Genomic DNA, 23841 nt, shown 5'->3' with positions numbered 1-23841 from the left:
TGTGAGATTGGAGGGGTTGAGTTTGAATCAGCCCCTCATCCCTCAACACCTGAAACTCTCCCTGTGCCCAGCCCCCTGAATCACTTCCGGTGCCATGGTTACCAGAGTATTCTGTGTTATTTGCCTTAATCCACCCTGTGTGGACTCTCCACACCACAGGCTCTCACCTGCCATCTGCTGGTTCAAGGTGAACATAAGCCTCAAAGGGAACATTTCAACTAATTTATCAGAGGGTTGTAAACTCAACCAGCTCCTTCCCGAGCACATTCATCCCCACCATTGAGGACATCTTCCACAGGAAGCAGAATCCGTCGCCAAGGACCCCTCACCGTCCAGAACATGCCTTCTTCTCCTAATATTGAGGAGGAAGTTCAAGCTGCAGGGTAAGTTTTATTATCAAAGTACATCTATGTCACGAGATTCATTTTCCTGTGGGCATTCTCAGCAAAACAGTAACTACAACAGGATCAGTGAAAGATCAGCCAGAGTGCAGAAAGCAACAAACTGTGTAAATACAAATATAAATAAATAGCAATAAACAACAAGCACATGAGATAAAGAGTCCTTAAAGTGAGATCATTGGTGTGGGAACATCTCAATGGATGGGCAGGTGAGTGAATTAACTCCTTTTGATCAAGAGCCTGTTGGTTGTGGGGTAGTAACTGTTCTGGAACCTGGTGGTGCGAGTCCTGAGGCCCTTGTACCTTCAACCCGATGGCGGCAGGGAGAAGAGAGCTCGGCCTGGGTGGTGAGGATCTCTGATGATGGATGCTGCTTTCCTGCAACAGCATTTCATGTGGATGTTGGGAAGGTGATGGACTGGGCTGAATCCACTGCCTTTTGTAGGATTCAACGCACACACAATGACTTAGGAACAGTTCCATCCCTTCCGCCATCAGATTTTTGAATGGTCTGTCAGCCCATGATAATTACCTCACTATTTATTGATTTTTTAAAATATGTACACTCATATTGTTCTGTTGACTATTGTGGGCATACTATAGTTCTGTGCAAAAGTCTCAGGCACATATATATCGCTAAGGTGCCTAATACTTTTGAACAGTACTGTAGTAATTTTATGTATTACTCTGTACTGCAGCCACAAAAAAGAAACAAATTTCATGCCATATGTCAGTGATGATAAACCTGATTCTGATCTGGGTCTCTATTGTGGACTGAAAGTGGGAAGGGGGCAGGGAGAGGGGAATCATGGTTGGGAAAAGGGGAAGGGAGAGGGGAGGGAGCGGGAAGCACCAGAGAGACATTCTGTAATGATCAATAAACCAATTGTTTGGAATCAAATGACCGTGCCTGGTTTTAAGTTGAAATGTTTGAGGGGAACATGAGGAGATCTTCTTCACTCAGGCAGTGGTGTAAGAGTGGAACAAGCTGCCAGTGTAAGTGGTGGATGCTGGTTTGATTGCAGCGTTTAAGAGAAGTTTGGATAGGTACATGGATGGGAGGGGTGTGGAGGGCTATGGTCCCAGTGCAGGTTAGTGGGAGTAGGCAGTTTAAGTGGTTTGGCATGGACTAGATGGGCTGAAGGGCCTGTTTCTGAGCTGTTCCTTTCTTTGACTCTAGAACTCTATGACCTTATGGTTTCCTGAACGTGACTTCACGGATAGACAGGGTGGTGAAAAAGGCTTTTGGCATGCTGGCCTTCATCAGCCAGGGCACTGAATATGGGAGTTCGAATGTTAGTTTACTCTTGTACAAGATATTGGTGAGCCTACATTTAGAATTATAGTATTCATTGTCGGTCACCCCTGCTATAGGAAGGATGTAACTAAAGGTCATGGGTTAAGGGTGAAAGACGAACATGGGGAACATGAGGGGAAATTTCTTCACGCAGAGGGTCATGAGAGTGTGGAATGAGCTGCCAGCACAAAAGGAGCTTGTGGGCTTGATTTCAATATTAGAGAGAAGTTTGGATAGGTACATGGACGGGAGCAATGTGGGGAGCTATGGTCCTAGCGCAGATCGATGGGACTAGGCAACATAAGTGTTTAGCACAGACTAGATGGGCGGAAGAGCCTGCTTCTGTGCTGTGGGACTCCATGACTCTGTGACTCTGCCACGGCTGCAGTCCACGTCCTGGCAGGCATGCGGGGAGGTCCAAGGGTACGTTACGGAGTCAGAACCATACTGACACGACCAATTGGGAAGTCGCAGCCATTATGATTTGCTCACCTTATTCCTGTCAGGGACTCAGTTCCCAAAAGGGACGTCACATTCCAGCAGCTGGCAGGTCAAGGCCCAATGGAACAGCATTAGCACTTCCAGTGACAATTCAAAATCGAGAAGTCTTTGTACCTTTGCAACTCACCTGCGGTACCTCTGTCACAAACTCTAACAGCGGGATATTGAGCGAAGAGCTTGATCAAGTGGTCAGTACTTTGCTGTGTGAATTGATAGAGCCCCAGATTGCCTCGGAATGAGTCAGCATGCTAAAGGTACAGATAAAAGTTATCTTTAATTGTCACAGGTACAGTACAGTGCGAAAGTCTTACGCACATATATATATGTCCCCAACCATGATTCCCCTCTCCCTGCCCCCTTCCCCACTCTCAATCCGCAACAGAGACCCAGATCAGAATCAAGTTTGTCATCACTCACATACGTCATGAAATTTGTGTTTCTTTGTGGCAGCAGTACAGTGTAATACATAAAATTACTACAGTGCTGAGCAAAAGCCTAGAGATCCATACAGTATGTATCTAAGACCTGTGTGATGAAATGCACTGTTAGCACCAACAGCCAACACGGGTGTGCTGGGGGCAGCCCACAAGTGTCACCACGCTTCCAGAGCCAACACAGCAGCTTACCACCACATTTCTCGATGAACAATCAACCCATAAACACTAACTCACTATTTTTCCCTCTCTTTTTGCACTTCAAAGAAATTTATTATCAAAATACATATATGTCACAACAAGCCCCTTTACCAGAGGAGCTACCCCTCTTGGGGCAGCTGACTCACCTTTGGTCCCCACCGGACACTCAGCTCTCACCCGTGGCTCCGGGTAGCCACTTACAGGTGACAGCGGCCGCACCCCCGGTACACCGCCTGCACAGGCGGGCTAACCCAGGAGAGGGCACCAGCGAGCATCACACCCCAGTGAGGTAGGGACGCACCTGTCCTGGCGAGCGGGGTCTGCTCCGGCGGACTGGGCGGGAGAGATCCAACAGCCAGGAAGGCGGTTCTGCAAGGCTCCATGGAGAGTGAAGGGCATGACGAGGCACAGAATATGTCATGGTCATCCACGGCAATCAAGTTTGTGAAGCTTGTTTGTACCACTGGACACCGACTTCTGAGGCCCCAGTGCAAGTCTTTTCCACTTTAAAACTCTCCTGCACAGGGATCACATCATCGTTGGACACGATCGGGCGACCAGTGCATATATGACACCATATACAACTCTGAGATTCATTTTCTTGTGGGCATACTCAATAAATCCAGGATAGAACCTCAGGGAGAATGTACGAGACAGTGGTGGGAATCTGTGATCACTGGTGCTTAAAAACTTGCACTAACAGCCAGATATATTTCTTAGAAAGGACTGTCACCCTGAAGACCGATGCTGACAATGTTTGACATCGTAGGAGTCCCAGCTCCCGCTGCCCATTGTCTGAGTGAGTAAGATTACTCTCTGCACCTTGGCACTGGGACAGAGCAGCCCTGTCAACACTTAACCCACGGATCAACATAATGAAATGATCTCTTCATTGTAACTGTTTAGGAACTGTTGTTGCCAGGCCTGCACAGGGTAGACGCCTCCCGGTCTCCACCCAGCTACCAGGAGTCACCTGCAGCCTATTTAAACCCAGCTCGCATCCACAATCCTTGTTCACTCATCAAACCAACTGCTCCTTGTTGCCTTGCCACGTTAAATACCCAATCCTCTCGTTTTGTGGCCCCTCGTCGCTTGTAATTTTGCAGTTTATTATTAAATCAATTCTGCTGATGTGCATTTGACTCAAGCCTCACCTGCATTCCGTAACAGTTGTGTGCAAGTTTCTTGCTGTTGAATAAGAATAGGGAAGTGCTTAGAACTCCCAGTGAGCTCAACCAGGCGCTGTCAATTCTGTTGAAATACATTGAATCAGGGGAGTTAACTGATGAATATTAAAGATAGACCTCTTGTTATCTTTCCAAAGCATCAGACCATTAGGCAAAATTTATAATTGGAGGATGAAAGCAAGTCGTTAATTGGCAAACGTCCAGGGCGATGGTAATAGAATGGTTCTGATTCTGATTAGGAGACCAGAAGGGCCTGAACTACCGATCTCGGGCTGTCTGTACAGATCCTACCACAGCTTCGGGGGTATTTAAATTTAATTAGCTAAATATATTTAAAATAAAAAAGAAACTTGAGTCAGAAAGATAAACGACATAAGGCATTGGGGCAATTAGGCTCCCCAATTCCAGCTTGGCTGATTTATTAGCCCTCTCAAATGCGGCCCTGGTAGTGTAGTGGTTAGCACGATGCTTCACAGTACCAGTGACCCGGGTTCAATTTCTGCCATTGTCCGTAAAGAGTGTATGTTCTCCCCGTGACCACGCGGGTTTCCTCCGGGTGCTCTGGTTTCCTCCCACAGTCCAAAGGTGTACTGATTGGTCATTGTAAATGGTCCACTGATTAGGCTAGGATTAAATTGGAGGATTGCTGGGCTGGAATAGCCAATTCTGCAGTGTATCTCAGTGAAAATAAAACAAAAAATAAAATTCTCCTGCCTTCTCTCTGTAACCTTTGATGCCCTGACTAATCAAGAACCGATCAACCTCTGTTAAAAATATACTCAGTGTCTTGGTCTCAACAGCGGTCCATGGCAATGAATTCCACAGATTCACCGTCATCTGGCTAAAGAAATTCCTCCTCATCTCTGTTCTAAAGGGGTGTCCTTCTACTCTATCTGTGCCCTCTGGTCCTAGACTCCCCCGCCACAGGAAACATCCTCTCCACATCCACTCTATCTGTGTCCTCTGGTCCTAGACTCCCCCACCATAGGAAACATCCTCTCCACATCCACTCTATCTGTGCCCTCTGGTCCTAGACTCCCCCACCACAGGAAACATCCTCTCCACATCCACTCTATCTGTGTCCTCTGGTCCTAGACTCCCCCACCATAGAAAACATCCTCTCCACATCCACTCTATCTGTGTCCTCTGGTCCTAGACTCCCCCACTATAGGAAACATCCTCTCCACATCCACTCTATCTGTGTCCTCTGGTCCTAGACTCCCCCACCACAGGAAACATCCTCTCCACATCCACTCCATCTGTGTCCTCTGGTCCTAGACTCCCCCACCACAGGAAACATCCTCTCTATGTCCACTCTATCTGTGTCCTCTGGTCCTAGACTCCCCCACTATAGGAAACATCCTCTCCACATCCACTCTAGCTGTGTCCTCTGGTCCTAGACTCCCCCACCACAGGAAACATCCTCTCTATGTCCACTCTAGCTGTGTCCTCTGGTCCTAGACTCCCCCACCACAGGAAACATCCTCTCCACATCCACTCTATCTGTGCCCTCTGGTCCTAGACTCCCCCACCACAGGAAACATCCTCTCCACATCCACTCTATCAGTGTCCTCTGGTCCTAGACTCCCCCACTATAGGAAACATCCTCTCCACATCCACTCTATCTGTGTCCTCTGGTCCTAGACTCCCCCACCACAGGAAACATCCTCTCCACATCCACTCTATCTGTGTCCTCTGGTCCTAGATTCTCCCACTATAGGAAACATCCTCTCCACATCCACTCTATCTGTGTCCTCTGGTCCTAGACTCCCCCACCATAGGAAACATCCTCTCCACATCCACTCTATCTGTGTCCTCTGGTCCTAGACTCTCCCACTATAGGAAACATCCTCTCCACATCCACTCTATCTGTGTCCTCTGGTCCTAGACTCCCCCACCACAGGAAACATCCACTCCACATCCACTCTATCTGTGTCCTCTGGTCCTAGACTCCTCCACCACAGGAAACATCCACTCCACATCCACTCTATCTGTGTCCTCTGGTCCGAGACTCCCCCACCACAGGAAACATCCTCTCCACATCCACTCTATCTGTGGTCCCAGACTCCCCCACTATAGGAAACATCCTCTCCACATCCACTCTATCTGTGTCCTCTGGTCCTAGACTCCCCCACTATAGGAAACATCCTTTCCACATCCACTCTATCTGTGTCCTCTGGTCCTAGACTCCCCCACTATAGGAAACATCCCCTCCACATCCACTCTATCTGTGTCCTCTGGTCCTAGACTCCCCCACTATAGGAAACATCCTCTCCACATCCACTCTATCTGTGTCCTCTGGTCCTAGACTCCCCCACTATAGGAAACATCCTCTCCACATCCATTCTATCTGTGCCCTCTGGTCCTAGACTCCCCCACCACAGGAAACATCCTCTCCACATCCACTCTATCTGTGTCCTCTGGTCCTAGACTCCCCCACCACAGGAAGCATCCTCTCCACATCCACTCTATTGAGGCCTTTCAACATTCAATAGGTTTCAATGAGATTTTCACACCCCACAATTCTTATTGGTGTCCGTGGCAATGATTTTCACAGATTCAGACCCTTCTGGCTAAAGATTTATTTTAAAACCTTATCTGCTTTGTGTATGCCCTTCAGCCCCTCACAATGTGACTTACCCTCACGAGTAACTGGGAGTGTTGGTCTATGGTCATAGGGCCATAGAGCTTGAAAACCAGAAGATCATAGGACGTAGGAACAGAATTCGGGCAGTTAGCCCGTTGTGCCTGCTCCGCCAATTCATCACGGCTGATATATTATCCCTCTCAGCCCCATTCTCCTTTGGCCCATGGCAAGCCCAGCATCCTCCCAGCTAGTCCCAGTTGCCTGCATTCAACTCAGAACCATCCAAGCCCCTCCCCCCATGTACCTTTGTAACTGCACCCATCCTGGCCACTTCCTCTGGCAGCTCACTCCAGGAACTCATTACTTGTGTAAAGACGTTACCTCACAGGAATCTTCTTAAATTTCTCCCCTCTTATCTTGTATCTGTTCCCTTCACTTTTGCCCTCCCCAACCATGGGAAGAAGACTATGGTCACCCACCTTGTCTATAACCTCTGTAAACTTCTATAAGGATTGCCCTCATTTATTCTCCAGGGAAGAAGGATCCAATGGTTCCTTAGGGTTGTTCTAGATAGGAGTGGCAATGGAGATAAGCTCCCACGACCTATTAAATGCCCCCAATGGCATGCATCTTAAATAGCCTCTGACAACCAAGTCCAGCTCCTGGTCTTCATGTCCCTCAGCTACTAAGCTGGTGGATCCGTTCTACTGACAGCAGAAGGGACAAAGGTGGGTTACTGGTGCCTTAAAGCCAGTTGCTCTGGGCAGGTGGGGCTCGTCAGCCGTGGTGGGCAGCTCATCTGGGAGAAGGAAAACTCTGATCTCAAATCTCCCCTGCCTCGTGGGTATACCTGACATCTGCACCAGGTGCATCGAGATGCAGCTCCTTAGAGACCGTGTTAGGGAACTGGAGATGCAGCTCGACGACCTTGTTAGGGAAAGTGAGGCAGTGATAGGCGGGAGCTACAGGAGTTGGTCATCCTGGGGCTACATGAGACAGAGAAGTAGGTGACCGTCAGGAGAGAGAAGCAAGAACTTCAGATAGTGGAGAGCACACCCGTGGCCAGCCCCTTCAACAATAAATACTCCATTTTGAATAATATTAGGGGGCGGGGGAACCTACCTGGGTGAAGCAACAACGTCCATGTCTCTGGACTGAGTCTGGTCCTGTGGCCCAGGAGGGTAGGGAGCTGTTAAAGATGGCAGCAGTAATAGAGGACTCTATAGTCAGTGGGACAGACAGGTGATTCTGTGGACACGACAAAGAAATACAGATGGTAGTTTGACTCCCAGATGCCAGTGTTCATGATGTTTCCGAATGATTCCACAATATCCTGCAATGGGAGGGAGAGCAGCCAGAGGTCGTGGTACATATTGGTACCAATGACGTGGGTAGAAAAGGGAGGAGGTCCTGAAAACAGAATACAGGGAGTTTGGAAGGAAGCTGAGAAGCAGGACCTCAAGTGTCGTAATCTTGAGATTGCTGTCTGTGTCACACGACGGTGAGGACATGAATAGAATGAGGTGACAGATAAATACGTAAGTGAAAAATTGGAACAGAGTGCAGGGATTCAGATTTCGGGATATTTAAGATCTCTTCTGCGGCAGGTGTAACCTGTATAAAAGGGATGGTCTGCACTTGTACCCGAGGGGGACCAATATTATTGTAGGCAGGTTTACTAGAACTGTTGGGAGCGGTTTAAACTAATATGGTGGGGCATGGGAACCAGTGTGATAGAGCTGAGGATGAGCCAGTGGGTTTACAAGCAGATGATGGATGTAACATGAATTTTAAGGAAGGACAAGCAAATGCAGACAGAGCAAAGAGTTCAATAGTACCACAGTGGCAAAATTCAAAAGGGTGAAGAATGCAGGACTGAAGGTGTTGTATTGAAATGCCCTTAGCATTCGGAATAATGTGGATAAACTCATGGCGCAATTAGAGATTGGTCAGTATGACATTATGGGCATCACTGAGTTGTGGCTGAAAGAAGGTGATTGTTGGGAGCTTAATATCAAAGGATATACTTTGTACGGAAAGGACAGACAGGAAGGGATAGGCGGTAGTGTGCCTCTGTTGGTAAGAGATGGAATTACAACTTTAGAAAGCCGTGACATTGGGTCAGAGAATGTTGAATCTTTGCAGGCGGGGGTTAACATACTGCAAGGGTGAAAAATCACCATTATGGGAATCATACGTAGACCTCCAAATAGTAGCCAAGATGTGGGGTTGAGATTGCAGAGGGAGCTGAAAAAGTAATGTAATAAGGGTAATATCCGAACTGTAAATGAGGGACTTCAGGTTGGTGTCGGATCGCGAGTGGGGGGATTTGTTGAATGTCTACGAGATGGCTTTTTAGAACAGCTTGTGCTTGAGCCTGCTCAGGGAAAGGCTATCTTAGGTAGTGTGTTGTGTAATAACCCAGATCTTATTAGGCAGCTTAAAGTAAAGGAGCCCTTAGGAGGCTGGGATGATAACATGATTGAATTTGTGCTGCAATTTGAGCGGGAGAAGGATAACTCACAGTATCAGTATCTCAATGGAATAAAAGGAATTACAGAGGCATGAGAGAGGAGGAGGGTTAGAGGAGGATGCTGGCGAGGGTGATGGCAGAGCAGAGGTGGCTGAGGTATCTGGGGAAAGTTACAGGATAGGTTTGTCCCAGAGAAGCAGAAATTCTCTAATGGCAGGGGTAGGCAACCGTGGCTGACGAGGGAAGTTACGGACTGCATAAAAGCTAAGGAAAGGGTACATAATGTAGAAAAGTGGGTTAGAAGTTGAATGATTGGAGAGCTTATAAAATCCAACAAAAGCTTTAACAGTGGGTGCAGTTGGGGCAGCGTTGATGGTGGAAGAAAGGAAGCCCCTTTCTTTGAAGAAGGAGGAGATCTCCGTCTTCATCCTCCCGCCACCTTTCCAGTAGTAGGGTTCCTGTTGGCCTCATTTACCACCCCGGCACATAATTCTCTGTAACTTCTGCTAAATCCAATGGGATCTCACCACCACACTTATCTTTCCCTCCCCGCCTCTCTTTCAGCTTTCCGCAGGGATCACTCCCTACGCGACTCCCTTGTCCACTCATCCCTCCCCACCGATCTCCCTCCTGGCACTTATCCTTGCAAGCAGAACAAGTGCTACACCTGCCCTACACCTCCCCCCTCACCACCATTCAGGACCAAAACGGCCCCTCCAGGACCCTTCACCTGGGAGTCTTTTGGGGTCATCCACCGTATCCAGTGCTCCCGCGTGGCCTCCTGAATATCAGTGAGACCCAGCGTAGATTGGGAGACCGCTTTGCCGAGCACCTACGCTCCATCCGCCAGAAGAAGCAGTGTCTCCCAGTGGCCACCCACTTCAATTCCACTTCCCATTCCATTCCGATACGTCCATCCGTGAGGCCACACTCAGGCTGGAGGAATAACACCTCATATTCTGTCTGGGTAGCCTCCAACCTGATGGCATGAACATCGATATCTCAGACATCCAGTAATGGCCACTCCCCCTTCACCATTCCCCATTCCCTTTCCCCTCTCTCACACATTATCTCCTTACCTGCCCGCTGCCTCCCTCTCGTGTTCCTTTTCTTTCTTCCATGGCTTTCTGTCCTCTCCCATCAGATCCCCCTTCTTCAGCCCTGTATCTCTTCCACCAAACAACCTCCCATCTCTTTACTTCATCCCACCCCCTCCCAGTTTAACCTATCACCCTGTGCTTCTCTCTCTCCCCTCCCCCTCCACCTTTTAAATCTACTCCTCATTTTTCTCCCCTAGTCCTGCCAAAGGGTCTTGGCCAGGAACAACGACCGTACATTTTTCCATAGATGCTGCCTGGTTGAAAGAGCACAGAGAAAGTTTACTAGGATCTGGCTGAGACGGGAGGGCCTGAGTTATAAGGAAAGATTGGATAGGTTAGGACTTTATTCTTTGGAACTTAGAAGAACGAGAGGAGATTTGATAGAGGCATACAAAATTATCAGGGGTATAGAGAGGGTGAATGTAAGCACCCTGGGGTTGGGTGGGACTACAACCAGAGGTCATGGGTTAAGGGTGAAAGGTTTAAGGGGAACACGAGGGGAAACTTCTTCACTCAGAGGGTGGTGAGAGTGTGGAATGAGCTGTCAGTGCAAGTGGTGGATGCGAGCTCGATTTCAACATTTAAGAGAAGTTTGGATAGGTACATGGATGGGAGGGGTGTGGAGGGCTATGGTCCCAGTGCAAGGAGTAGGCAGTTGAAGTAGTTTGGCACAGACTAGATGGGCCAAAGGGCCTATTACTGTGCTGTACTTTTCTATGACTCTAGTGAGGTGGTGTTTATGAGTTCATGGACCATTCAGCTGAATTCCTCCAGAATTTAGAGAGTGCTTCTCCAGAGCATCCATGGTCTTTCGTGTCTAACGAGCATGTTGACTATGTTAGGCGTGGAGCTTGGAGTTCACCTCTGGCGTCCTCCGTAGGAAGTCTCTGCTCGTCTTCCCTCAGAATGCTTGCGATTCCCTGGGTCCTCCAGTCTCCCCCCATAGTCCAAGGACCTCTGCCCCTTGGTCATTGTAAATTGTTGCATGATTAGGCCAGGGTTAAACCGGGTGCTGCTGGGCGGTGTGGCTCAAAGGGGAGGAAGGGGTTGTTCCGCGTCATATCTCAAATAAAGAAAAGTTCTTGCACGTCACTGTCTATTTCAGGTTTAATATCACCAGCATATGTTGTGAAATATGTTAACTTTGTGGCAACCGTACAATGCAATACATGATAATAGGGAGAAAAAACTGTGAATTACAATAAATATATACATATATTATGTACATACACACACGTGTGTGTGTGTATATATATATGCATATATAAACTGTTCATTCAGAAATCAATGGCAGAGGGGAAGAAGCTGTTCCTGAATCACTGAGTGTGTGCCTTCAGGCTCCTGTACCTCCTTCCTGATGGAAGCAATGAGAAGGGGGCATGTCCTGGGTGCTGGGGGTCCTTAATGATGGATGCCGCTGTTTTGAGGCATCGCTCCTTGAAAATATCCCGGATACTACGGAGGCCAGTGTCTGTGATGGAGCTGACAGAGGTAACAGTTATCTGCAGCTTATTCAATCCTGTGCAGTAACATTCCCCCACCCCCCACCACACCAGACGGTGACACAGCCAGTTAGAATGCTCTCAGTGATTGTAACGCTTTACTCCGCACTCCGTTCTATCTCATTGCACTGTGTAATGATCTGATCTGTATGAGCAGTGTGCAAGACAAGCTTCTCACCTGGTACACAGAACAATAATACATCAATTCCATTTCTTTATTCAGTATCATCTTGCTAATTGTACCATGTACAAGAGAGTCTTTGTGCAGGATTCCCTGAAGGTTAATTTGCAGGTTGAATCAGTGGTGAGGAAGGCAAATGTGACGTTAATAGACCACAGAACAGTACAGCTCAGGAACAGGCCATTCGGCCCACAATGTGGTGCTGAACCAGCTAACCCTAACCCTCCTACTTACATCATGTCCATATCCCCCATCCTCCTCACATCCATGCACCTATCCAAATGTCTCTTAAAAGCCTCTGATGTATTTCCCTCTACCACCATTCCAGGCATTCACCACTCTCTGAGTGAAAAACTTACCCCTCACATCCCCCTTGAACCTACCCCCCTCTCTCTCAATACATGCCCTCTGGCATTGGACATTTCAACCCTGGGAAACAGATACCCCCTGTCCACTCTGTCCATGCCTCTCATAATCTTACAAACCTCGACCAGATCTCCCCTCGGCCTCCGACACTCCAGAGAAAACAACCAAAGTTTGTCCAGCCTCTCCTGATAGCCCAAGCCCTCTAAACCAGTCAGCATCCTGGTAAACCTCTTCTGCCCCCTCTCCAAAGCCTCAACATCCTTTTCATGTTCATATGAATCAAGGATGTAATGTTCTGGCTTTAAAAGCCCTGGTGAGGCCTCACCTGGAGTATTGAGAGTAGTTTTGGGCTTCTTACCTAAGGAAGGATGCACTGACATTGGAGAGGGTTTACAAAAATGATTCCAGGATTGAAAGGATTATCATATGATACCATTTGGTGGCCCTGGGACCATACTCATTGGAATTTCGAAGAATGAGGGGTGACCTCATTGAAATCTATCAAATGTTGAAAGACCTTGACAGTGGATGTGGAGAGGATGTCTCCTACGGTGGGGGAGTCTAGGACCAGAGGACACAGATAGAGTGGATGTGGAGAGGATGTTTCCTATGGTGGGGGAGTCTAGGACCAGAGGACACAGATAGAGTGGATGTGGAGAGGATGTTTCCTATAGTGGGGGAGTCTAGGACCAGAGGACACAGATAGAGTGGATGTGGAGAGGATGTTTCCTATAGTGGGGGAGTCTAGGACCAGAGGACACAGATAGAGTGGATGTGGAGAGGATGTTTCCTATAGTGGGGGAGTCTAGGACCAGAGGACACAGATAGAGTGGATGTGGAGAGGATGTTTCCTATAGTGGGGGAGTCTAGGACCAGAGGACACAGATAGAGTGGATGTGGAGAGGATGTTTCCTATAGTGGGGGAGTCTAGGACCAGAGGACACAGATAGAGTGGATGTGGAGAGGATGTTTCCTATAGTGGGAGAGTCTAGGACCAGAGGACACAGATAGAGTGGATGTGGAGAGGATGTTTCCTATAGTGGGGGAGTCTAGGACCAGAGGACACAGATAGAGTGGATGTGGAGAGGATGTTTCCTATAGTGGGAGAGTCTAGGACCAGAGGACACAGATAGAGTGGATGTGGAGAGGATGTTTCCAAAGGTTGGGGAGTCTAGGATCAGAGGGCTCAACCTCAGAATAGAGGGGCTTCCTTTTAGAAGGGAGAGGAGGAGGAATTTCTTTAGCCAGAGGGTGAATCTGTGGAATTCATAGTGCAAGCGATTGTGGAGGCCAAGTCATCGGGTATATTTAAGGCAGAGGCTGATAGGTAGTTGACTAGTCAGACCATCATGATGAAATGGTGGAGCAGACTCAATGGGCCAAATGGCCCAATTCTGCTCCTATATCTTATGGTCTAATTTAAGTCCAAATCATTTATGTAAGTAATGAATAACAGGGGTCCATCCTGGGGCACCCCACCTGTCACGGGCCCCCAGTTGGAGAATCGGCATTCAACCACCATCCTTTGCTTCTTGTCATCGAGTCAATTAGAAACCCACCTTGGTAGTTGCACCTGAGTCTTCCCCTCTGCACCCAGCTTTCCAGATCAGCCTGCCATGAGAGGTCTTGTCAGAGGCTTTACTGAAGCCTATACAAGTCCACCCAGTGCCCTATCTTCATCTACCCCCTGGGTTACCTCTTTAAAAACTCCAGAAGATTCGTCAGACAAGAGAACACTGACTATTCCTGGTCAGGCCTCGACTATCCAAGTGCTGGTGGATCTCGTCCTTCAGAATTCCCTTCAGTAGCTTCCCAACAACTGAGGTCAGACTCCCCGGCCTGTTCTTGCTACCTTTCTGAAACAACGGAACAACATTGGCCACCCTCCAGCCAGTGGCTAATGACGAAACGAGTATCTCCACAAGGGCCTTCACGATTTCAGCACAAGCATCCCATAAGGTCAGTGGGTTCACTTGGTCAGACCCTGGGAATTTTCTCAGCTTAAAGCATGTCAAAGCTGCAGGTCCCTCCAAAAGGGCCTACATTGCGTTGTATCCCAGTAAATAAAAAAATGATCTGATAAACCTCTATAAGGTCATCCCTCAATCACCAGTGTTCCAAAGATGACCGATCTAGCCTGCACCATCTCCCCCCGGCGCTCAGAATCTGGTTTACTATCACTGGCATGCGTGGTGAAATTTGTTGTCTTTTGACAGAGGTGCATTGCAATGCATAATAATAAAAAACTATAAATTACAATAAGAGATGTATATATCGTTTGTTCGTTATGTGCCGTGTCATATGACATGATGATCATGGTTGTTCCATGGCCGTGCTTTACTCTTGACAAATCTTTCTACAGAAGTGGTTTGCCGTTGCCTTCTTCTGGGCAGTGTCTTTACAAGACAGTCGTTATCAATACTCTTCAGAGATTGTCTGCCTGGTGTGAGTGGTCACACAACCAGGAGAGAAAGAGAGAGAGAGAGAGAGAGAGAGAGGGAGAGAGAGAAGGAGGGAGAGAGGGAGGGAGAGAGAGGGAGAGACAGGGAGAGAGAGAGAGGGAGGGAGAAAGACAGGGGGAGAGAGGGAGAGGTAGAGAGAGGGAGAGAGAGGGAGAAAGAGGGCATGAGAGAGAGGGAGAGAGTGGGGAGAGAGAGAAGGAGAGAGAGAGAGGGAGTGAGAGAGAGGGAGGGAGAGAGGGAGGGAGAGAGAGGGAGAGACAGGGAGAGAGAGAGGGAGGGAGGGAGAAAGACAGGGGGAGAGAGGGAGAGGTAGAGAGAGAGGGGAGAGAGAGAGGGAGGGAGAGGGAGAGAGGGAGAAGGAGGGAGAGAGAGGGGAGAGAGAGAGAGAAGGAGAGAGACAGGGAGAGAGGGAGAATTTATTTTTAAAAGTACTTTAATCTTAAAAGGAATAGAATTGCGTTCACTGACTGCTGTTTGTTCTCGAAGTGGAGGTCCAGTTCTGCTGCTCCCTGAGCAGTACTGTTACTCTAAATAGTGCACGGCACAAGGAGATGATCTTGGACACGTTGCACAATTCCACCGTGACTGGGTGCTTTCACTCAGATCGGCCCGGTCAGTAGGGTTGGATGCCACAGCAGCCTGGCAATCAGCGTGTTGCTATCGCACCTTGGGGACATCCTGGAGTTTCGAGATCAATTCCCGCACCATTCTTAAGGAGTGTGTTTGTTCTCTCCGTGACTACGTGTGTTTCCTCCGCGTGCTCCGGTTTCCTTCCACAGTCCAAAGACGTACCGGTTAGTATGTTAATTAGTCACTGTGAATTGTCCTGTGACGTGGCAGGGTTAAATCACGGGCTGCTGGTCGGTGTGGTTCGAAGGGCCCGGGGGCCTGAGTGCAAAACAGAAGTAAAGTTTTATCACCGAAACTTGTTTTGAAAGGTTAAATATTTAGTCGTGAATATCTTCACTGATGTCTTAATCATTCCCACTCATTGTTTTAAAATCATAAGTGTTTTTGGAATAATTATGCCAAGCAGCTCTCTGAAACATGTTCCTCGTGACTGATCAGACTGGGATTCTCTTACATCTCAAGCAAATTAATCGTTAATTAATAGCATTTTGACAGGGTGGATTGCTGACTGGTTGCAGAGCACATGCAGATCCACCTGTCATCAAAAGGCAAGTTTTGACAGCCAGAAATTGGAACTAATTCAGAAAACAAGCTCTCCTGTCATCAAGCCTGTTGCTGTAGGCATCTCCCAACCTGGTCAGGCAGACACCTCCCCACCCTCTCCGGCAGACACCTCCCCACCCCCTCCGGCAGACATCTCCCAACCTAGTCAGGCAGACACCTCCCCACCCTCTCCGGCAGACACCTCCCCACCCCCTCCGGCAGACATCTCCCAACCTAGTCAGGCAGACACCTCCCCACCCCCTCCGGCAGACACCTCCCCACCCTCTCCGGCAGACACCTCCCCACCCCCTCCAGCAGACACCTCCCCACCCTCTCCGGCAGACACCTCCCCACCCTCTCCGGCAGACACCTCCCCACTCTCTCCGGCAGACACCTCCCCACCCCCTCCAGCAGACACCTCCCCACCCTCTCCGGCAGACACCTCCCCACTCTCTCCGGCAGACACCTCCCCACCCTCTCCAGCAGACACCTCCCCACCCCCTCCAGCAGACATCTCCCAACCTAGTCAGGCAGACACCTCCCCACCCCCTCCGGCAGACACCTCCCCACCCTCTCCGGCAGACACCTCCCCACCCCCTCCAGCAGACACCTCCCCACCCTCTCCAGCAGACACCTCCCCACCCCCTCCTGCAGACACCTCCCCACCCTCACCAGCAGACACCTCCCCACCCTCTCCGGCAGACACCTTCCCACCCCCTCCGGCAGACACCTCCCCACCCTCACTGGTAGACACCTCCCAACCTGGTCAGGCAGACACCTCCCCACCCTCTCCAGCAGACACCTCCCCACCCCCTCCTGCAGACACCTCCGCACCCTCACCGGCAGACACCTCCCCACCCCCTCCGGCAGACACCTCCCCACCCTCACCGGCAGACACCTCCCCACCCCCTCCAGCAGACACCTCCCCTCCCCCTCCAGTAGACACCTCCCCTCCCCCTCCGGCAGACACCTCCCCACCCCCTCCGGCAGACACCTCCCCACCCCCTCCGGCACCCACCTCCCCACCCTCTCCGGCAGACACCTCCCCACCCCCTCCGGCAGACACCTCCCCACCCCCTCCGGCAGACACCTCCCCACCCTCTCCGGCAGACACCTCCCCACCCTCTCCGGCAGACATCTCCCCACCCCCTCCGGCAGACACCTCCCCACCCTCTCCGGCAGACACCTCCCCACCCCCTCCGGCAGACATCTCCCCACCCCCTCCGGCAGACACCTCCCCACCCTCTCCGGCTGACACCTCCCCACCCCCACCGGCAGACACCTCCCCACCCTCACCGGCAGACACCTCCCCACCCTCTCCGGCAGACACCTCCCCACCCTCTCCGGCTGACACCTCCCCACCCCCTCCAGCACCCACCTCCCCACCCTCACCGGCAGACACCTCCCCACCCTCTCCGGCAGACACCTCCCCACCCCCTCCGGCAGACACCTCCCCACCCCCTCCGGCACCCACCTCCCCACCCTCTCCGGCAGACATCTCCCCACCCCCTCCGGCAGACACCTCCCCACCCTCACCGGCAGACACCTCCCCACCCTCTCCGGCAGACACCTCCCCACCCTCTCCGGCAGACCTCCCCACCCCCTCCGGCACCCACCTCCCCACCCTCTCCAGCAGACACCTCCCCATCCTCTCCGGCAGACACCTTCCCACCCCCTCCGGCAGACACCTCCCCACCCTCACCGGCAGACCTCCCCACCCCCTCCGGCACCCACCTCCCCACCCTCTCCGGCAGACACCTCCCCACCCCCTCCGGCAGACACCTTCCCACCCCCTCCGGCAGACACCTCCCCACCCTCTCCGGCAGACACCTCCCCACCCCCTCCGGCAGACACCTCCCCACCCTCTCCGGCAGACACCTTCCCACCCCCTCCAGCAGACACCTCCCCACCCCCTCCGGCAGACACCTTCCCACCCCCTCCGGCAGACACCTCCCCACCCTCTCCGGCAGACACCTCCCAACCTGGTCAGGCAGACACCTCCCCTCCCCCTCCGGCAGACACCTCCCCACCCCCTCCGGCAGACATCTCCCCACCCCCTCCGGCAGACACCTCCCCACCCCCTCCGGCAGACACCTCCCCACCCTCACCGGCAGACATCTCCCCACCCCCTCCGGCAGACACCTCCCCACCCTCTCCAGCAGATACCTCCCCACCCTCACCAGTAGACACCTCCCCACCCTCTCCGGCAGACACCTCCCCACCCTCACCAGCAGACACCTCCCCACCCTCTCCGGCAGACACTTCCCCACCCCCACCGGCAGACACCACCCAACCTGGTCAGTCAGACACCTCCCCACACTCTCCGGCAGACACCTCCCCACCCTCACCAGTAGACACCTCCCCACCCTCTCCAGCAGACACCTCCCCACCCCCTCCGGCAGACACCTCCCCACCCTCACCGGCAGACACCTCCCCATCCCCTCCGGCAGACACCTCCCCACCCTCTCCGGCTGACACCTCCCCACCCCCTCCGGCAGACACCTCCCCACCCTCACCGGCAGACACCTCCCTACACCCTCCGGCAGACACCTCCCCACCCCCTCCGGCAGACACCTCCCCATCCCCTCCGGCAGACACCTCCCCACCCCCTCCGGCAGACACCTCCCCACCCTCACCGGCAGACACCTCCCCACCCCCTCCGGCAGACACCTCCCCACCCTCACCGGCAGACACCTCCCTACACCCTCCGGCAGACACCACCCCACCCCCTCCAGCAGACACCTCCCCACCCCCTCCGGCAGACACCTCCCCGCCCTCACCGGCAGACACCTCCCCGCCCTCCCCGGCAGACACCTCCCCACCCCCTCCGGCAGACACCTCCCCGCCCTCACCGGCAGACACCTCCCCGCCCTCTCCGGCAGACACCTCCCCACCCTCTCCGGCTGACACCTCCCCACCCCCTCCGGCAGACACCACCCCACCCTCTCCGGCAGACACCTCCCCACCCTCACCGGCAGACACCTCCCCACCCTCTCCGGCAGACACCTCCCCACCCTCTCCGGCAGAAATCTCCCCACCCTCACCGGCAGACACCTCCCCACCCCCTCCGGCAGACACCTCCCCTCCCCCTCCAGTAGACACCTCCCCACGCTCTCCGGCAGACACCTCCCCACCCCCTCCAGCAGAAACCTCCCCACCCTCTCCGGCAGACACCACCCCACCCTCACCGGCAGACACCTCCCCACCCTCTCCGGCAGATACCTCCCCACCCCCTCCAGCAGACACCTCCCCACCCTCACCGGCAGACACCTCCCCACCCTCTCCGGCAGATACCTCCCCACCCCCTCCGGCAGACACCTCCCCACCCTCTCCGGCAGACACCTCCCAACCCCCTCTGGCAGACACCTCCCCACCCCTCCAGCAGAAACCTCCCCACCCTCTCCGGCAGACACCTCCCCACCCCTCCAGCAGAAACCTCCCCACCCTCACAGGCAGAAACCTGCCCAACCCCTCCAGCAGAAACCTCCCCACCTCCTCCCACAGACACCTCCCCACCTGCTCCAGCAGACACCTCCCCACCCCCTCCGGCAGACACCTCCCAACCTGCTCACTCAGACATCACCCAACCTGCCCCCACAGATAACTGCCCACTTGCTCCTTCAGAAAACTCCCCACCCCCTCTGGCAGACACCTCCCCTCTTTCTCCTGCATGCAGCTCCCCAGCTGCTCCAGCAGACAACTCCCAACCTGCTCCGGTAGACACCTCCCAGTCTCCATCGGGTAATGGCATTCACCTTCTGCTCGTTCCTGACTTAACACCTGCGGCCTATTTGAACTCAGTTCTCATCCACAGTCCTTGTCCTCTCATCGAAGCAGCCGGCTCAGCTGGGATCACTCGCCTCCCCCTGCCAAGCTGAAGATTGCCCCGTCTCCTGTTGTGTTTGCTTTAGGTTTCTCATCTCTCTTGCTTTATGCTCCCTTGCAGCTTGCTACTTTGCTAAATTTGTCGTTCACACCTGAAGCATCTCCCCAGCTCAGTATTTGATTCTCGGCTCCTCTCCATTTACCTTCACATTCTCCGCCACACACGACACCTCCACAGGGTGGGGAGCCAGCTGTTGTTTTGTGAAGAGGGTGTGGAGAAAGGAGTGATGGCCTGTGTCACGGTTTACCGTGATAGTTGTGTGAGAGATAACTTTGGGATCTATTGGGTAAATCAGAGCAGCGGGCTGTGACACAGTGCTGGATGGAACTGAACTGAATACGCCTGGACTCTTTCGATGACTTCCTGATTTGGAGTTTTATATTCTGTGCTTTTGCCACTGTTTTTGCTGTTTGTGTGATCTGTTCTTTTTCTTTACAGCACGTTCACTGTTTGATGTTTTCTTTGAACAGGTTCCATGGTTTTTCTTTCGTGGCCGTCTGAGGAAAAGACAAATTTCTGGGTTGTACATCACAAACATACTTTGATAATAATTGTACTTTGAATCTCTGAATGTTTCCAGTCACACACTTGGAGATAAAGTTCAAAGGAAGGGACACTCCTTTGAGATAGGTCAGGCCAGGAGACAGGGTGTGACAGTAGGTATCAGATCCCTGAAGATAATAGGGCTCGGGGTCTCATGCCACGGGCTGTACCTGTTACAGCCACCCGAGGGAGGATCTGCTGGAGGCAGTGTGGCACGTAGGTTGTCCATAATGGGTTGGGGGCTGCCACTCCCGTAGCTGCTGACTCCAGTGTTTGCTCAGTGGAAGGCAAGCTGGATTGTGTTCACCTGCAACTGACCCAGAGTGAGCTGAGGAACTGCTGCGGGCTTGTTCTTGCAGAAACATGGCTCCAAGACAACATCCATCCATCACAATCAATCTCCAGGTCATGACAGGCGAGAGAATATCCGCAGATGCTGGGAATCCAAGTAACACGCACAAAATGCTGGAGGCCAGGCCAGGCACCGTCAATGAAAAAGAGAAAGGTGACGTTTTGGGCCAAGATCGGGCTGGAATAATAAGGTGAGGAGTCGGAGTAAAAGGGTGGGGGATGGGAGGGAGAAACACAAGGGTGAAACCGGGGGTGGGGGGGAGGGAAGGTGAAGTAAGGAGCTGGGAAGTTGATTGGTGAAAGAGATACAGGGCTGGAGAAGGGGAAATCAGATAGGAGAGGGCAGAAGTCCAAGGAAGAAAGAAGGGAGGTGATGGGCAGGCAAGGAGAAAAAGTGAGAGGGAAAATGGGATGCGGAATGTGAAGAGGGGGGCATTACTGGAAGTTTTTAGAAATCGATGTTCATGCCATCAGGTTGGAGGCTACCCAGACAGAATATGAGGTGTTGTTCCTCCAATTTGAGCATGGTCTCATTGCCACAGTAGACGAGGCCATGGATGGACAGGTCGGAATGGGAATAGGAAGTGGAACTAAAATGGGTGGCCACTCGGAGATCCCACTTGTTCTGGCGGAAAAAGAAAAAGAGGGATATCCCAGTGGCCACCCATTTTAACATGAACTAGAGTCAACTAAAAGTGAGCCCAAACCACAAACCACACCAATTCAACCTTGCCCAAGACCCAAGACTCCTACACCTTCCTCCGGCAGCATCGAGGGGGAGGGACAGATCGGTCAAGTGTAGGCATCTTCCTCCGGCAGCATCGAGGGGGAGGGACAGATCGGTCAAGTGTAGGCATCTTCCTCCGGCAGCATCGAGGGGGAGAGTGAGGGGGAGAGTGAGGGGGAGGGACAGATCGGTCAAGTGTAGGCATCTTCCTCCGGCAGCATCGAGGGGGAGGGACAGATCGGTCAAGTCTAGGCATCTTCCTCTGGCAGCATCGAGGGGGAGGGAGCCAGAGACTGGTGAAATGCAGGCAGATAGCATTGAACACTCGCTCACCTTCCGCCCTCGTCCTCGTTGATTTCAGTCCTCCTCGATTGGCAAGATCAGTGAGAAACGGAGTGGGTCATGGGCTCGCTCCCCATCTTCAGGCTACTGGGCCTGAGGGGCGCCCGCTCCACTCCAAACCTCTCCAGACTCCCTGAGAGACAGCAGGGCACCAGATCGATCGATCAGCCCGGAAACACAGTGACAAAGTGTAAGACACAGGTTCCAATAGTAGCAGAATCGTATTTGATAGAAGGAGTAGTATATGTTGTTTTGTGAACTGCCGCCTTTGGTCGTTCCGTTTGATGGTGCCGTGTCCTTCAAGTGCACAGCTGAACGAGAATTAAACTTCATCTTGAGGGTGTTCTGGTCTGACAGTGGGAGCCGGGTGTCTGAAGGTAGTAGCGCCAGGGTGATGAGGGATCTTTGTCCCACTGGAGACGTGGTCTATCCAGTGAGACGTAATCAGGATGCACTCCGCTGTGTGACTATAGGAAACAATTTTCATCATCGCCATTAGCAGAAGAATTTTCAGGGACTTTAATGACTACGAATGTAATGCAGAGTGGATGTAAATGTTATGGCTTTCCCTCAGGGTTTTCTCTGTATTTCACAGACTTATTATTGGTTTCAGTGTACTAGTCAGACACTGCTCAGCAATATCTATTGGCACAAGGGCTGCTCGTCCTCCTAGCCCACCGAGATCGGAGGTCCATGCAAGTCCAGAGGCCGAGGCCCAAGGTCCTTCATGGCTGGAGGTCGGGTCGGCCAAGGCTCAAAGGTCAAACACATGATCAGAGTTAATAACCAGGGTTAATACCCAGAGGCTGGCAGAGTCCGAGGGGGAGGGGGAGTGTCAACGCAGAGGTTAAAGTGAGGAGCTTGACGAATCAGGAGAAAGTCGTTGAAGGTCGTAGGCCTGATGTCTGTGAGCCTGGGTCAGGGATGGAGGGTTGAGGCCTGATGTCTGTGAGTCTGGGCTCGGGACTGGAGGCTGGCGGTGGCCTGTGTGTGTGTGTGAGTGGGTGGAGAGCTGGGAAAGGGCCTGTTTACTGTTGTTGTTTGTGTTGTGGAATTGTGGGAATGCTATTTTGACACTGGAATGTGTTGCGACACTTGCGGGCTGCCCCCAGCACATCCTCAGGTTGTGTTGTCTGTTAACGCGAATGATACGTTTCACTGTGTGTTTCGATGTACCTATGAATCTGGATCAGGTTTACTATCTTTGGCTAATAAGACGTGAAATTTGTTGCCCCACAGCAGTTCTGGCACTCGTTGCTATGTGACATCATCAATGGGAGCCAGGTGCTGGCGTAGGCCTCTGTCAAAGCCATGCAGCGGAAAGACCGTTTAATCAGGTGAGTGGTCGGTGACACGGGCATGTTAGCTGGAGACTAATCACCTCTTCCACTTGGTTCAGATTGGAATTTCTGGCTCGTTGGTTCCTGTGAAAGGGGAGTGTTGGGAATTTCACCATAGCTAGGAGCAACGAGGCGGTGATTGAACTCAGTTCTCATCCAGATTTGAGGAGATTTGGTCTGTCACTAAAGACTCTCACTGATTTCTACAGATGTACCTTGGAGAGCATTCTAACTGGCTGCATCACCGTCTGGTATGAGGGGGCCACTGCACAGAATTGAAAAAAGATGCAGCAAGTTGTAAACACAGCCAGCTGGCTTCCCCAGCATCCAGGATGCCTTCAAGAGGCCGTTCCTCAAAAAGGCAGTGTCCATCATTAAGGAACCCCATCACCCAGAACATGTCCTTGTCTCCCATCACCCATCAGGTAGGAGGTACAGGAGCCTGAAGACACACACTCAGCGATTCAGGAACAGCTTCTTCCCCTCTGCCATCAGGGAGGAGGTACAGGAGCCTGAAGACACACACTCAGCAATTCAGGAACAGCTTCTTTCCCTCTGCCATCAGGGAGGAGGTACAGGAGCCTGAAGACACACACTCAATGATTCAGGAACAGCTTCTTCCCCTCTGCTATCAGGGAGGAGGTACAGGAGCCTGAAGACACACGCTCAGTGATTCAGGAACAGCTTCTTCCCCTCTGCCATCTGGGAGGAGGTACAGGAGCCTGAAGACACACACTCAGCAATTCAGGAACAGCTTCTTCCCCTCTGCCATCTGATTTCTGAATGG

General features: G+C 52.0%; 1 long non-coding RNA gene across 1 annotated transcript; it reads left to right on the top strand.

Moving 5' to 3' along the window:
* Positions 1–316: 316 nt before the first annotated feature.
* LOC132377539 (uncharacterized) lies at positions 317–20770 on the top strand. Its single transcript, XR_009506680.1, has 3 exons — positions 317–383; positions 3555–3633; positions 20700–20770. It is a non-coding gene; the product is annotated as an uncharacterized LOC132377539 (long non-coding RNA).
* Positions 20771–23841: the final 3071 nt, after the last annotated feature.

This window comes from Hypanus sabinus, chromosome 18 (genome assembly GCF_030144855.1).
Source record: "Hypanus sabinus isolate sHypSab1 chromosome 18, sHypSab1.hap1, whole genome shotgun sequence".
In the NCBI taxonomy this organism is placed as follows: domain Eukaryota; kingdom Metazoa; phylum Chordata; class Chondrichthyes; order Myliobatiformes; family Dasyatidae; genus Hypanus; species Hypanus sabinus.
Note: the sequence above shows the minus strand (reverse complement) of the source record. Positions and strands in the feature narration are given on the sequence as shown.